A 9,538-nucleotide genomic window follows, 5' to 3' on the forward strand; every position below is an offset into this window, starting at 1 on the left:
AGTAGGCACGGTGAAGGATCCCCAGAGGGCGGCGGAGATCGAGTTGACCTCCGGGCGCCAGGACGGGAGGGTGGAGGTCGCCGGACGGTTGTTGACGGCGCGGAGGTGGGTCGCATTCGCCGGCGAGATGGGGGTTGCGCGCTGCCGCCGTTGGGGATTCTGGATGGAGAGGAGGAATAGGAGGTTGTCATTCACGAGGATTTGATGCATGATTCACCCCACGCGATCATTCATGGAGAGGAGGTGCATTGATGCATGATTTTTGTTTTCCTTTTTTTCTTTGATTGATTAATGATACGGGAGAGTTGAGTGGGCGAATTGATTGGGTGGAGGAAATCTTTACTATTATATTCCAGTTGGTCGTACGTCATACAACGCGTTTGGTGAAGGAGATTGGGACAATCTGAAACATCCGATACATATCTTACGGTACAAGGTCATTCCGATATTAGCTCAGCTAATTACGTTTCTCTGCCACCGCCAAGTGGAGAATACCGCTTCAGAATGAAGGTCCGGGATGATAATTTTGTCGGCCACGAAATCTTCATGTTTCTCTCCGCCTCCCCAGATTGAATCCTTTTTGCCGTGCTTTCGACCTCTAAAATGCGCGAGCCGAATCGGCTGCATCTAGCCGGAGTCGTGCCGCTCCCCCGACGCGCCGCCACCTCCAATCGCCACCGATGCAGCGCCGCCTGCCTTTTCAGATTTCTCGTATTCTCTCCCGAGATATTTGCTGCGGTCCTCACCTCTATTTCCTATTGGCCACATGGATCGGCAACTCGCCGGATCGAGATTGGGAGTTTTCCATTCCCCATTCATGTCCGCCGAAATTGATCCCGTCACCCACTCGCCGGCGCTATAGACCACTTCCACCGCTGGGACTTTCTTGCGGTCATGTCCCTGGTCTCCATCTTCATGGCCCTTAGCCGTCCTCCTCATCTCACTCCTAGCGCCACCCTGCTGAACTCGGTCTGAGCCTCCCTCCGTCACCACCGCTACACTGGGCTCCTCAAGACCTACAGAGCCTTGGAGATGTGCCTGCGCTCCCCTATGCTCGACCCTCGGCAGGAGCCTCCCTCAACAGTCTCATGGAGATCCGCGCGGACTGGCGGCCACCGACCGTAGCACCTCCTCTCGGCCGGACGACCTAGAACACCCCGCTACCAAGATCTTCCTGCAGGCTCGCCATCACCATCTCTTTCATCTCATGGTACGATGCGGGAGATCGAAGTGCGGTTCCTCATTTCATCATGCGCCATCTCTCCTGCGTCCTGTTGTATCTCACACCATCTGTCTTTTGTTTGTTAGATCCGTTCCTGTCGTCTCATCTTCAACAAAGTTGTCGTACGTGTGTAAATGACTGTGATTTGACATCCACAATTTTTTTACTCAGCCTGAGCTTCATATTGGACCTCCAGCACCGCCGATGCTGCCCCAAAGAGCCCCCTGAATTACTTTCTCCTCGTCACCCCGAGCACATCTAAGGTAATTTTGTCTTGCATCGCCTCATCTACATCTCTCATGTCTTTTTCTACTAATTGTGTTGCTTGTAAATTGTTTGACCATGTAGTAGAGAGTAGTCCTGGAAAGAGGATACTGCGCTTATTAGCTAAGATATACATACTACATAATCGTTCCTATCTTGCAACTGGACCACTGGTGTGCCTTTCTTAGTTTGGTCTGTAAGGCAAATTGAGGTAATGAGCATGTTCGCATATTGTGTAAAATATAAGTACTCCTGGAGACTTACATGGCTAAAATTAAAGGTTGTACTAACAGAGAAGATTTAGGAAATGGCTGTTACATGCCTTTCTACATTTATTTCACTATAATCCAATTCTTCCTCCAATCGCTGGTGGGGAGATGCTACTTATAGTCGGGCGGTTAGGAGGACGCACTCATGTAACAGCCATTTCCTAAATCTTCTCTGCTATTTACTTGCTGACTATTGTATCACACCGTGTTTTCGGATGTTGAGTTATTGTAATATTGCAGGTTTTCCTCTATGGCATCACACGGGTCCATTTTATGGTATTGGCACGAGGCGAAGTGGACCGGCTCTAGGTGGTGGTGATCTGCGGGGGAGGATGCGGGGCAGGGGTGCGGCGCCGGACCTAACGATCTTGGTGTCGCTACGGGTGCAGCAGTTCTTCCATGTCGGTTGAACACAAAGACTTCTCTTTATTAAGTTTGTTAAAAGGGCAAAGCATCGGGTATATCACCATTAGCAAGATCGATATGTATACTCCATTTAGGAACATGAAGCTGTCCATCAATGGATGGTTGGATTCACTTGCCTCAAGAAGAACGACAGGCACAACAGGGTATATATACCATATGTGCTGCTTTGATTTATTATTAAAAAAATTACATCTTGGTTCTGTGATATACTTAGCTAGACCAGTTCAGTCTTATTTTGACTGGATGAATGACGATGGAAGAAGTAGATTAGAACCAGTCATACGTAGCCTTTTTCAAAATCTGGTAATTTAGCCATATTTACTTTGAATGGAGGTTTTATGCAGTAAATAGTCCACAACATATGTAATGTTTTACTACATGAATTCACCCTATTCAGTTCACATATACAGACGTATGTGCACCAAAAGATATAGGAAGAGTTCGTAATAGTAATTTTTGTAATTTCGTCTTGGAAACCATACATGTATGATATGTGTTAACTTTTTCATTAATTTTTTCTTTATAATGATATGTTGTGCTTCTCCACTGACACCTATGTATTTGCATGCATTGTGCAATATGGAAGAGAAACTTGTTTCCTCTCCTTTACCCGTAAAGTTCAGGCTGGATTTATGTGAACTAGAAGCTAGGGGTTTAACGGCTTGGTGTCATCGAGAAATATTTACAAGCTGTATAGTTAGATTTTAACAATTTTATCGGTGCCCGAGACTTCTTGACTGGGTATAGATCATGTGACATAATACCTTGTCGCATCTGAAGATTGGACATAAGGCAAAGTGAGGATGGAGCACAAGAGGTGCCTGGTTTGGTTGAAACTCTAATTTATACAACACTAGTTGAATGCCCGTGCGTTGCTACGGTCCATTATTGTCATCACACATGCATTTCTCACTTCTAATTGCACAAAGTTTTTATTCATCACGTAACTAAAGTTTATATAGTTTTCAAGAATGAAGAATAGAAACACTCCTCAATGGTGCATCCCTTGATCATTTAATCACGAGGCATGTCGAATAACAAATACACAATACGTTAAAAGAAAATACCCAAACGGTAGAAAAATGATGCATAGCTTGTATAGAAATATCAAGTCTACAACTATCCTCTCCTAACTTCATCATCAATGGAGAATGTCATATCTGTCGGCAAATCAAGTGGGAAACCGCACGTGAGTTGCCTGCGAAACTACTTGACCAACGAGCAGCACGGGGCACCTAACCAAGGATCATGATGAACAAGAACAAATTAGCTGTTGCGCTAGATCTGTATGTTCCCTTGCGGCAGTTCAAAATCTTTAACCATTTTCAGAGCCATAGAAAGGCTGGTATCTCGGTCTAAGTCGAATTGGAGACCAACATTCTTATATATATTAAGTTTGGAATGCTATAGTCACCACAGGATCAGTAATCTTAGCAATAATTTAATATTATCGGTAACTTGCATATTGCCTTTCAACAGGAAGTCACCATTCAATTGCACGAAACCGGCGGTACCGCCCATAGTCACACTCAAAGACCAGCGAGGACTGGAATTGGAGACATCTGGGATAGACCCATCCTTCACGATGAAACAGTTCTTCAAGAGTTTACATGCAATACGTCTGGAGCTAGACCAACTTCTATAGAAAGATCTTAATACTGCGTATTAATACTTTTGAGGGGACAGCTGGTTTAGAGGACCACTGAATCAAAATTAGTTACTGTTTGATAGATAACCATCAGAGGAGCTGTGTATTGTGGACTGCAAAGAACTTACTTGATAAATTTTCTTATATATGCAGGCATGGCCTTGACAATCACTGTAGGGATATTCACATTTCGTCATTTTGAGAATGCACATCCCAAATGAATATATATACAGGAACTCACTGTAATCCCATGTGAAGACATCCCAAATGAATATATATACAGGAACTCACTGTAATCCCATGTGAAGACATCCCAAATGAATATATATACAACAACTCACTGTAATCCCGAGTGAAGAGTTCTGGTACCATCGTCCATCAACACTAATGTGCCTGCATTTTTGTGATGAAGACAATTATAGTTAGTACCCTTAAAATGATTATAGCATCAAAATGTATGTCGTTCTGGATGTGATCCATTCGGACAGCACCCATAAATGGAGTTTCAACTACTTATATCAAGGTACATCTGCTATGAAATCGAAGCAAACAGCGCAACCATTACTTGTATAACTTGTAATTATATTGCTTAGTAAAACATACTCGTTGGCCTTTTACTTCCAAGATAAAACCTGTAATCACTCCACCAAGAATCTCGAGCTTGGTGTTGAGGTACTGATCGACCGCCAGCTTTCAGTTTCTCCCACATACCATATGTTGTATAAATTAGAGTTTCAACCAAACCAGGCACCTCTTGTGCTCCATCCTCACTTTGCCTTATGTCCAATCTTCAGATGCGACAAGGTATTATGTCACATGATCTATACCCAGTCAAGAAGTCTGGGCACTGATAAAATTGTTAAAATCTAACTATACAGTTGTAAATATTTCTCGATGACACCAAGCCGTTAAACCCCTAGCTTCTAGTTCACATAAATCCAGCCTGAACTTTACGGGTAAAGGAGAGGAAACAAGTTTCTCTTCCATATTGCACAATGCATGCAAATACATAGGTGTCAGTGGAGAAGCACAACATATCATTATAAAGAAAAAATTAATGAAAAAGTTAACACATATCATACATGTATGGTTTCCAAGACGAAATTACAAAAATTACTATTACGAACTCTTCCTATATCTTTTGGTGCACATACGTCTGTATATGTGAACTGAATAGGGTGAATTCATGTAGTAAAACATTACATATGTTGTGGACTATTTACTGCATAAAACCTCCATTCAAAGTAAATATGGCTAAATTACCAGATTTTGAAAAAGGCTACGTATGACTGGTTCTAATCTACTTCTTCCACTGTCATTCATCCAGTCAAAATAAGACTGAACTGGTCTAGCTAAGTATATCACAGAACCAAGATGTAATTTTTTTAATAATAAATCAAAGCAGCACATATGGTATATATACCCTGTTGTGCCTGTCGTTCTTCTTGAGGCAAGTGAATCCAACCATCCATTGATGGACAGCTTCATGTTCCTAAATGGAGTATACATATCGATCTTGCTAATGGTGATATACCTGATGCTTTGCCCTTTTAACAAACTTAATAAAGAGAAGTCTTTGTGTTCAACTGACATGGAAGAACTGCTGCACCTGTAGCGACACCAAGATCGTTAGGTCTGGCGCCGCACCCCTGCCCTGCATCCTCCCCGCAGATCACCACCACCTAGAGCCGGTCCACTTCTGCCTGTGCCAATACCATAAAATGGACCCGTGTGATGCCATAGAGGAAAACCTGCAATATTACAATAACTCAACATCTGAAAACACGGTGTGATACAATAGTCAGCAAGTAAATAGCAGAGAAGATTTAGGAAATGGCTGTTACATGAGTGCGTCCTCCTAACCGCCCGACTATAAGTAGCATCTCCCCACCAGCGATTGGAGGAAGAATTGGAATATAGTGAAATAAATGTAGAAAGGCATGTAACAGCCATTTCCTAAATCTTCTCTGTTAGTACAACCTTTAATTTTAGCCATGTAAGTCTCCAGGAGTACTTATATTTTACACAATATGCGAACATGCTCATTACCTCAATTTGCCTTACAGACCAAACTAAGAAAGGCACACCGAGTGGTCCAGATTGCAAGATAGGAACGATTATGTAGTATGTATATCTTAGCTAATAAGCGCGATATCCTCTTTCCAGGACTACTCTCTACTACATGGTCAAACAATTTACAAGCAACACAATTAGTAGAAAAAGACATGAGAGATGTAGATGAGGCGATGCAAGACAAAATTACCTTAGATGTGCTCGGGGTGACGAGGAGAAAGTAATTCAGGGGGCTCTTTGGGGCAGCATCGGCGGTGCTTGGAGGTCCAATATGAAGCTCGAGGCTGAGTAAAAAAATTGTGGATGTCAAATCACGTCATTTACACACGTACGACAACTTTGTTGAAGATGAGACGACAGGAACGGATCTAACAAACAAAAGACAGATGGTGTGAGATACAACAGGACGCAGGAGAGATGGCGCATGATGAAATGAGGAACCGCACTTCGATCTCCCGCATCGTACCATGAGATGAAAGAGATGGTGATGGCGAGCCTGCGAGGAAGATCTTGGTAGCGGGGTGTTCTAGGTCGTCCGGCCGAGAGGAGGTGCTACGGTCGGTGGCCGCCAGTCCGCGCGGATCTCCATGAGACTGTTGAGGGAGGCTCCTGCCGAGGGTCGAGCATAGGGGAGCGCAGGCACATCTCCAAGGCTCTGTAGGTCTTGAGGAGCCCAGTGTAGCGGTGGTGACGGAGGGAGGCTCAGACCGAGTTCAACGGGGTGGCGCTAGGAGTGAGATGAGGAGGACGGCTAAGGGCCATGAAGATGGAGACCAGGGACATGACCGCAAGAAAGTCCCAGCGGTGGAAGTGGTCTATAGCGCCGGCGAGTGGGTGACGGGATCAATTTCGGCGGACATGAATGGGGAATGGAAAAACTCCCAATCTCGATCCGGCGAGTTGCCGATCCATGTGGCCAATAGGAAATAGAGGTGAGGACCGCAGCAAATATCTCGGGAGAGAATACGAGAAATCTGAAAAGGCAGGCGGCGCTGCATCGGTGGCGATTGGAGGTGGCGGCGCGTCGGGGGAGCGGCACGACTCCGGCTAGATGCAGCCGATTCGGCTCGCGCATTTTAGAGGTCGAAAGCACGGCAAAAAGGATTCAATGCAGGGAGGCGGAGAGAAACATGAAGATTTCGTGGCCGACAAAATTATCATCCCGGACCTTCATTCCGAAGCGGTATTCTCCACTTGGCGGTGGCAGAGAAACGTAATTAGCTGAGCTAATATCGGAATGACCTTGTACCGTAAGATATGTATCGGATGTTTCAGATTGTCCCAATCTCCTTCACCAAACGCGTTGTATGACGTACGACCAACTGGAATATAATAGTAAAGATGGTATGTGGGAGAAACTGAAAGCTGGCGGTCGATCAGTACCTCAACACCAAGCTCGAGATTCTTGGTGGAGTGATTACAGGTTTTATCTTGGAAGTAAAAGGCCAACGAGTATGTTTTACTAAGCAATATAATTACAAGTTATACAAGTAATGGTTGCGCTGTTTGCTTCGATTTCATAGCAGATGTACCTTGATATAAGTAGTTGAAACTCCATTTATGGGTGCTGTCCGAATGGATCACATCCAGAACGACATACATTTTGATGCTATAATCATTTTAAGGGTACTAACTATAATTGTCTTCATCACAAAAATGCAGGCACATTAGTGTTGATGGACGATGGTACCGAGAACTCTTCACTCGGGATTACAAGTGAGTTGTTGTATATATATTCATTTGGGATGTCTTCACATGGGATTACAGTGAGTTCCTGTATATATATTCATTTGGGATGTCTTCACATGGGATTACAGTGAGTTCCTATATATATATTCATTTGGGATGTGCATTCTCAAAATGACGAAATGTGAATATCCCTACAGTGATTGTCAAGGCCATGCCTGCATATATAAGAAAATTTATCAAGTAAGTTCTTTGCAGTCCACAATACACAGCTCCTCTGATGGTTATCTATCAAACAGTAACTAATTTTGATTCAGTGGTCCTCTAAACCAGCTGTCCCCTCAAAAGTATTAATACGCAGTATTAAGATCTTTCTATAGAAGTTGGTCTAGCTCCAGACGTATTGCATGTAAACTCTTGAAGAACTGTTTCATCGTGAAGGATGGGTCTATCCCAGTGTCTCCAATTCCAGTCTCGCTGGTCTTTGAGTGTGACTATGGGCGGCAGTCTGCCAGTTTCGTGCAATTGAATGGTGACTTCCTGTTGAAAGGCAATATGCAAGTTACCGATAATATTAAATTATTGCTAAGATTACTGATCCTGTGGTGACTATAGCATTCCAAACTTAATATATATAAGAATGTTGGTCTCCAATTCGACTTAGACCGAGATACCAGCCTTTCTATGGCTCTGAAAATGGTTAAAGATTTTGAACTGCCGCAAGGGAACATACAGATCTAGCGCAACAGCTAATTTGTTCTTGTTCATCATGATCCTTGGTTAGGTGCCCCGTGCTGCTGTTGGTCAAGTAGTTTCTGCAGGCAACTCACGTGCGGTTTCCCACTTGATTTGCTGACAGATATGACATTCTCCATTGATGATGAAGTTAGGAGAGGATAGTTGTAGACTTGATATTTCTATACAAGCTATGCATCATTTTTCTACCGTTTGGGTATTTTCTTTTAACGTATTGTGTATTTGTTATTCGACATGCCTCGTGATTAAATGATCAAGGGATGCACCATTGAGGAGTGTTTCTATTCTTCATTCTTGAAAACTATATAAACTTTAGTTACGTGATGAATAAAAACTTTGTGCAATTAGAAGTGAGAAATGCATGTGTGATGACAATAATGGACCGTAGCAACGCACGGGCATTCAACTAGTAGGAATAGAGGAGGACTTTTTATTGACCCGCTCTTTGTTTTTCCTCCGAAAATGATGCGAGACATTATTTAACTTGCCTCCCGAGGCTGCGTATTTATTTTTCTCCTAAAATAAAGAGCTCCACGATTTCTGGGAGGTTAATTGCTTTGATGGATGATTTTAGCTGGAGAATCGGTGGGGAGTGTTTATTCACCAGCCCATCCCACACGACCCGCTTCTTCCCGAGGCTATCATTATTTTCCTCCCAAAATGATGCCTGGCATTACTTAACTTGCCTTGTTATGCGTCCCAAAATTTGGTAGCACTACAAACCATCCAAAAGGTAGTGCTTCTTCATGTACGACCATGAACCATCTTTGGTACATGTATATTTGCGCGCGCTCTCTCTCACATCGAGTCATCCAAGACGGAAGACTAACCTACAACCAGTCGTTTAGTTAATTTGATGCCTTGCATGTGTCCCATCGACACCGCCATGCTCGCCGGTGAAGAGGGGATAAGCGCGACCAAGTCTAGCTAGTGGGCGTATTGTCATCCTCGTCGGTGTAGTACATACGCTCATCGCCACCGACGTCCGAGTCGCGCCTCGTCTTCATCGAGACGATGCCATGCATGTCCGGCGTTGGACCGCGTGCCATGCATGCTACCTCGTCATTCATCAACCTCGCTTGGTGTCAAAACCATGCACTGGCGGAAGTCCATCGAACCTCCATTACACGCGTTGTTGTCTCGCACCCTCGGGGTCCGCTACCTTGACAACTAATGAGGGAAACTACATTATGG

This window comes from Lolium rigidum, chromosome 1 (assembly GCF_022539505.1).
Source record: "Lolium rigidum isolate FL_2022 chromosome 1, APGP_CSIRO_Lrig_0.1, whole genome shotgun sequence".
NCBI classification, from domain to species: Eukaryota; Viridiplantae; Streptophyta; class Magnoliopsida; order Poales; family Poaceae; genus Lolium; species Lolium rigidum.